The sequence below is a fragment of the Gavialis gangeticus genome, unplaced genomic scaffold, assembly GCF_001723915.1.
Source record: "Gavialis gangeticus isolate Ggan-Ray unplaced genomic scaffold, GavGan_comp1, whole genome shotgun sequence".
NCBI classification, from domain to species: Eukaryota; Metazoa; Chordata; order Crocodylia; family Gavialidae; genus Gavialis; species Gavialis gangeticus.
The window spans coordinates 10,810,894-10,817,915 of record NW_017729009.1 but is presented as its reverse complement, the minus strand read 5'-3'; the positions used below and the strand labels follow the sequence as shown (position 1 = coordinate 10,817,915).

Sequence of the window (7,022 nt, the reverse complement as noted above, 5' to 3'; positions counted from 1 at the left end):
CTGAAGCTCCCCCCCCCCCCCCCCCCCCCCCCCCCCCCTTCTCTCCCAGGTTTGGCACATGGAGGAATCCAGAATCTCAGCTTCAAGAAGAATGCACATGACTTTGTACGGAGCTTTTCCTGATATTCCACTACACTCGTTGTATAACCCTGTACCTTGATTGAATGTGTTTGGTCACTCAGCTTTGCCTCTGACTCTTCCTCCTTGTATTGTGTTTTTATGTCTTTTAAACTATACGCCGTAAACCTCAACTTTTAGGGGGTTTTCTATTGTTTTTTTTGTTTTGTTTTTTTTCCCTTTCGGGCGAGCTCTTCATCTGGTTGTGTTGCGGGCTTTAGTGCGCCCTGGGGTGACCTGTGCTAGGGATCGTTGGAGCGAAGGAAATGCCGGGAGCTGGTTTTGTTCTGGTTTTTTTTTTGTTTTTTTTGGATGCAGATATCTGTTGTGTATGACAAAGAGATTGCCGCTGCCGTTGCAAAAGCCATAGCAGAGCGAGGAGCTGTCAAGGGCTGACTGACTCTGGGGAGCAAAGGGGTCCTTGGCTGGCGGTGTTACTTCCCTGCCTGGGACTGAACACGGGAACAAGTAGCTTCCTGCTCCCTTCCCGGCAGGGTGGTGCCACCATGCCAGCACTTTCCCCTTGGCGGTGCCCAGAGCGGGCAGTATCCTGCCCCCTTTGCTGCCTGCTGCCTTTACCAGCATGTGGTTGTTTTCCTCCCCCCTGCTTCCTCCTCCTGGATTTTGAGGGTCTCTTTTCCTTTCGCCATCCGTGCTCCACCACTACATAGGCTGCAGCATCGCAAGGGGCCTTTTGTACGTGGATGGAAGGGGCCGTTTCCTGGGGGGGCACCGATAGGAACGAGCCCGCGGCAGAAAGCTGGCGCCTCAGCCGTCGCCGGGATGACGAGACCCCAGCACTCCCGCGCCAAACCTGATGCTGGTCATCACCGCGTGCCGCGGCCTCCCGTTCGGTGCACGGCTCCACCTCCACCTCGGCTCCCTTCCCTTCCCTCTGCCCCGCGTCGTGATTTGGTAAGAGGAATGGCTGCCATCGCTTCCTCCTCCACCGCCACATCAGAGTATTGAGTTTTATGATTGCAATAAAAGTGCTTTATGCTGGCTTTTCTCAACGCTGCCTCTCGCAGGTTTGTCACTCGCCTCTCTGCGGCTGTGCCCATGGCACACTGCCCAGGGCTGCCAGTCTGGGGACCGGCCCTTGGGGCCTACAGGCTTCTGGAGGGGGCGGCCTGCCTGGTCTCCCTTAGCAAGAGTCTGGGTTCATCCCAGTTGTGCTCAGAGACTGCCTGTCCCTCCGGCTGTCGTTGCACTGCCCTAAACCAGCACCCCGATGCCTGGGCAGAAACTTCCCCTGGCTGGGCGTGCTGTGGGGGTCTGGCAAGGCTGCTGTTTGCTTTGGGAGAGCTGGGCAGGGAGCGAGGCCGTGCCTGCAGGATGAGCAGGGTTGCAGGGCAGGTGCTGGGGCCTCTGCTGTGACCCAGCTGGAAACTGGAGTCGGGGGGTAGGGAGAGGTGGAGGCTCCCCCTGTACTTGGCTCCCAGCTGGGGAAGGAGATGGCAGCTGCATTTCCCAGAGTGAGGCCCACCAGGCCTCACGTCCCAGGTGCGAGGGGTCGAGCCCTAAGGAGCTGGCGGTGCTGCGATCCTCCTGGGGGTGCGGGCTGTGCCGGGCTTTTTCCTTTGTCCCCTTTGCCTCTCCCCAGCTTGCCTGGATCCTCCGTGCTGTCTCCCCGCATGGGTCAGCAGGGCCGGAGGGGGACCGTGGAGCTTGTCACTGGCACAGAAATTTTTCGTGTGCGTGGAGCTGGGCTGGGGCCTGGGTTTGCTCTGCGATGGGAGCTGATCCCGGGCTGACTTGCCTGTGCAGGAGGGCGGCTAAGGTTACATCTGGGCTTGGGGGTAGTGGGTCTGGGCAAAAGAAGCTGGTCAGCCCCCATCTCCTCCTGCCAAGGGATGTGCAGTGATGGCGAACCAGCTGTTGGCCTGTGGGGCAGTGCAAGTGCCCCGGTCTCGTGCTCCCCCCACACCACCTGCCACGGCCTTGATGCCCACGGGACCGGCTCGCAGCCGAGGGGCTTTTTGTTTCAGCTTTAAAATGCCATGTGAGTCATCGCTCGCCACCCACGGGTGTGGGTGGCACCGTGGCGAGCGCCTGTCAGGTTTACTCCCGGCCACTGCTGCATGTGTGGGAGCGGAGGGGATGGGTGGGGGGGCTTTTGCTCCCCAAAAGACCCCACCTTCTGCCAGCAGCAGTCGGCTGTGTCACCTGTGCCCTGCCTGGGGTGGAAGCAGCATTGCAGGTGCCTGGGGTCAGCTCCTACCCACTGCCCACCTGGAAGCGCTGCCTTTGAGCACTTTGCCATGCAATCTCTGCCGTGCTGCTGCCCTCGCCCCTGGCACCCGCTCTGCTTCTGGCTCCGGATCCCAGGCGGAGCTGCAGAGGCGGCCACGCAGGGCCTGCGTGCTCAGCGTCGGGTGCGACGATTGCTAAGGTCCCCTCTGCTTTGGCAACGCCATCAACAGGGAAATACCGAGCGCTCAGGCAGCGACCGGCTGCATTCTGCACAGGTGAGCTCACCTGGATGCCTGCACCAGGGGCGGGCTGATTGGCAGCTCCCTCAGCCAATGAGACCCTGGGGGCGGTGTTGCACCCTGGCTGTCATTGGCGTGCAGAGATGCTCAGGTGGGTGCCTGCCACCTGCCAGCTCCTCCCAGGTGCTTTTCCCCCGCAAGGATCCACCTCCTGCCCCAGCCGGGGGTGCCCCAGAGACGCATCCAGGCTTCCCCGGACCTTGGCCCCTCCTGCCTCCTGCGTCATCTCTCTCGGTCTCCGCCGCAGCATTTTGCAATCGGAGCAACCGGTTTCTCCGCTCCCCCGGGGCAGGGTGGGGCTGCTGGTAGTTTCGGCGGGGAGGCGGGTCTGGACTGCGCCCAGCTCTGCGTGGAGCGGTTGAGGACACCGCCGTGTTTGAGGCACTGGTGCATGATGCTCCGGGGATGGGGGTAACCCTGTCGGGGGAGCATCCGCGCCGGGGTCTCGCCTGGGGGCCTTGCTGCGGCTGGAGCCTGGGCACCTTCTGCGCGCGGTGCCATCGGGCCTTGCCTGCCACAGAGGGCAAAGGTCGCTCGGTTGCCAGTTTCGGGAGCTGCTTCCTCTTCCTCCTCCTGGCTGCTAAGAATAGACGGGGCTGCCCCATTGCCCGCACTCCCCTCCTGCCCTGGCATCGCAGCGGGCACGGCGCCGGGGTGGAGGGGCCTGAGCAGCGCTGCATGCCAGGGTGTCGTGCACCTGCTCGGACCCATGCCCTGGCCCCACCAAAGCATCCGGGATCCGGGCCCAGCCCTGCTGCTGACTCAGGCGTCCCTGAGTCACCATCCCCGCGGCTCTGACGTGGGCGTGCTGCCCACGCCGCGCGCGTGTCGCATGCATGGAGGAGGCCGGTGCCATGGCAACGGCAAGCATCACAGCTGAGCTGCCGGGACGGCACGTCCCCGCCGTGGGGAGCGTGACATCACCGCGCGGTGGCCGCAAAAGCACCCGCCGGCCGTGGCTGGAGCCCGGCGAGCGCCGTGGCTGGCGGGGGCTTGTGCTCCCCTTTGCAGCCGGCTCGGGGAGAAGGGCCCGGCTGCAGCATTAGAGACCTGGCAGTGGGCTGCAGGTAGCAGCAACAGCCCTTCCAAGTAGCTCCTCTCCGGACCAGACCTGCTCCATCCCCTGAGCAGAGCGCCTGGTGCGCCCCTGGCTCGGGGCAGGTCCCAGGCCCCCTCCTGGTACCTCTCGCCAGGCCGAGCTCCCTCCCGTCACCTGTCACCTGCCGGCCTCCTGCATTCCCGGCCGGTGACTGCCAGTCAGCTGATGGAGACGGGCCCCTCCCAGGCTGCCAGCCCTGCTGGTATAAAGCCAGCGGGCCTTGAGCCGGGCTGGCAGAGCACGCTGGGGAAGGGAAGCCTGTTTGCCAGGTAAGCAGTGTGCTTGGGGGTTGCTGTTTCAGGAGTGCTTCACCCTCGGGTGGGCGCTTCGGGGTGGGAGGCGCGGGGCGGGGGTGCTGAGCTGGGCTTGCTGTGCCTTGCTCCGTGCCTCACCTGAAACCGCAACCTGCGAGGGGGAGGCTGGGGCTTGTTTTGCTCCGGCTAGTCCCTGCTTTGGGCAATCCCTGGCTGACATCAGACTGGGCCTTGGACGTCCCCGGGCCGCAGGGGAGGCTCTGGGGGAGGCCGAGAGGCTCGTCCTGTGCCTGCAAGGACGGCGCTTTCTGTTCTGTGGTGCCAAAAGCCAGGCTCCCTCCCAGCATCCTTGTGCCCTTGGTGCCAAGAAGGCGACCAACATCTGGGGCTGCATTGGCAGGAGTGATGCCAGCAGATCGAGGGCAGTGATTCCTCCCCTGTATTCGGCACTGGGGAGGCCACATCTGGATCCCGTGTCCAGCTGTGGACCTCCCACTACAGAAAGGATGTGGACACGTTGGAGAGAGTTCAGTGGAGGGCAAGGAAAATGGTTGTGGGGCTGGGGGACAGGACTGGTGAGGAGAGGCTGGGGGAAATGGGCTGATTGAGTCTGGAGAAGAGAAGACCGAGGGGGATTGAATAGCAGCCGTCACCTCCCTGCAGGGGGGCTGCAAAGAGGATGGAGCTGGGCTGGTCTCAGTGGGGGCAGATGGCAGGACAAGGAGCAATGGGCTCAAGCTGCAGCAAGGGAAGTTGAGGCTGGATATTAGGAAAAACTCTCATGAGGAGGGTCACTGGAAGGGTTACCCAGAGAGTTGGGGGACTCTCCATCCTTGGAGGTGTTTAAGCCCTGGCTAGACAAAGCCTTGGCTGGGATGATGGAGATGGGGCTGGTCCTTCTTGGAGCAGGGGGTGGACTAGATGTGACCTCCTGAGGTCCCTGCCAACCCCCGTCCATGAGTCTGTGATCAGTCCATGGCCTGCGCCTGCGGACGTCTGTGGAGCCTGGCCCAGGTGCCTCAGACGCACCCGTGGGAAGTGGAGGAGCCACGGGGAGGGCAGGAGGCATCTCCCCTCCACAGCTAGGGTGGCTTTGCCTGCAGAGCAGGCTGCAGGTTCAGGTCCACAGCTCCCCAGGCCGAGCTCAGCAACCTGTCCCGGCTGCTGGAGTAGCCAAGGGCTCAGCCCCCAGCCCTCGGTGCTGCCAGGTCTCTGAGAGCCAGCCCGAGGGCTTTGTTGTCTGACCGGGATGCTTCCTGCTCTGCCACAGGGGCCTTGCGTGGCCCTGGTCATGTCACTTAGCTGCTCTCAAGTTCCCAGCTGTAACTGCCCCACTCTGCTGTCCTAGGGAGATGTTGCCAGCCATGCTGGGCTCAGACCTCGTGGCCTTCAAGGGAGCCGCTGCCAAGCACCCTAGGTAGCTGGGCCCTGGCTGCAACCTCCCTCCCGCTCCACAGGATGAAATCTCCAAGCACTTGGCCTGCCTGCAGCTCGGTGCTGGCACGGTCACTCCGACTAGTGGGTGCAAAGCCCGGGGGGGGGTTTGCAGGCTGCAGTCCCTGCACCGTGGGCAAAGCCTTGGGTAGACTGGTGGGGAGGGGGCAGGGTGGCCGTGCCGGCTCCAAAACAAGGGAGAAGAGAGGAGGGGTGCTCAGTGTGTGTGCGCGCGCATGTGTGTGCGCGTGCACACGTGTGAGAGATTATGGTTTTGTCTGGGATGGTTTGGATAGGGATGATCCTACCTCAGGCCCAGATGTGACTTCTGGAGGTCCCTTCCAGCCCCGCTGCTCTATGATGTGTGCCTGTGTGAGAAAGAGAGAGAGAGCGGCAAGTCCATCCCTGTGCAAGCATGTCTGTGTATGCATCTGTGAGTGAGGGTCACATCCGTCCCTTTGCAAGCCTCTGTATGTGTGTGCGTGCGCACATGTGAGTGATAGAGGGGCACAGCAATCCCTTTGTATGTATATGCACAAACGCACACACGCACACACATGCACACAGAGGCTTGCAAAGAGATGGATGTGACCCCCACCCCTCTCTCTCATACACACACACGGGCTTGCACAGGGCTGGCTGTGCCCACGTGGGCACATGGGGAGACCTGTGCCTTGTGTGCTGTGGTGGGGGCTGAGCGTGGTGCCCGCCGTGGGCTTGGCAGGTGCAGGGCAGGGGAGGGGACTGCCTGGCTGCGCAGGGTCCAGCTGCCCTCCCCGGTGTGCGGACCCTGGTGCCCAGAGGTTACAGACACTTGGGCTTGAGCAGGTGCTCTCCCGGCCCGGGAGCCCCACAGCTGCAGGGAGCAGGCCTGGTATCTGGGCTTAGCCAGTGACGGGGGCACAGAGGCTGCCATTCATGGAGCGCTCATGCCAGCCAGTGCCAGGGGTGGGACGCGGGTCGTGGCCCCGGGGCTGGGAGCCAGCCCGGCTTGGGGAACGATGCATTGCCTGTGGCTGAGGGGCACGACCGGGGGGCCTGTCCTGGGTAGGAGCCTGTGCCGGGACTAGGGGCACCCTGCAGTGCCACGCCACGCCAGGCTGAGTCACGCTGCGCCAAGCCGCGGGTGTGCACAGCATCACCTGCACCCAGCACCTGCATAACAAGGCCGGCAGCCGCGCAGGGCACGATGCAGCACGGAGCCCGAGTCACCTTGGGAGCGGCATGTGGGGAGCGTGTGCATGTGTGTGTGTTCATGTGTGAGAGCGAGAGATAGAGAGGTGTATGTCTGAGAGAGATCTGTGGGTGTTGTGAGAGACGTGTGTGCCCGTGTGCGAGATGAGACGTGTGCACATGCATGTGAGAAAGAGATGTGTGTGAGAGGCGTGTGTGAGGGAGAGAGATGTGTTGTGTGAGACGTGTGGGACAGAGATATGTATGTGAGAGACGTGAGAGATGTGTATGTGTGTGTGACAGATATGAGAGGGGTGTGAGAGACAGATCAGAGTGTGTGCAAGAGAGTGGTGTGTGTGTGTGTGTATGACTGGGTGTGGTGAGGCAGAGCCGCAGAGTGGCTAACCCCCATGGCACGCAGGCTCTGTGCTAGGGTGTGTAAAACAGCCTCTG

At 62.6% G+C, this 7,022-nt stretch overlaps 2 protein-coding genes across 5 annotated transcripts in view; both read left to right on the top strand.

Moving 5' to 3' along the window:
• FKBP1A (FK506 binding protein 1A) overlaps positions 1-1,130 on the top strand; it is an 8,748-nt gene extending 7,618 nt beyond the window's left edge. For 2 of the 3 annotated variants that reach the window (XM_019510028.1, XM_019510026.1), the window contains exon 4: positions 50-1,130. The gene's annotated coding sequence lies outside the window, so the exon portion shown is untranslated. The remainder of the gene's footprint in view (positions 1-49) is intronic. The other variant, XM_019510027.1, reaches the window with a different exon arrangement.
• A 2,730-nt stretch (positions 1,131-3,860) lies between these two features.
• Positions 3,861-7,022, top strand: part of SDCBP2 (syndecan binding protein 2) — a 19,294-nt gene continuing 16,132 nt past the window's right edge. For both annotated transcript variants that reach the window (XR_002096139.1, XM_019510022.1), the window contains exon 1: positions 3,861-3,977. The gene's annotated coding sequence lies outside the window, so the exon portion shown is untranslated. The remainder of the gene's footprint in view (positions 3,978-7,022) is intronic.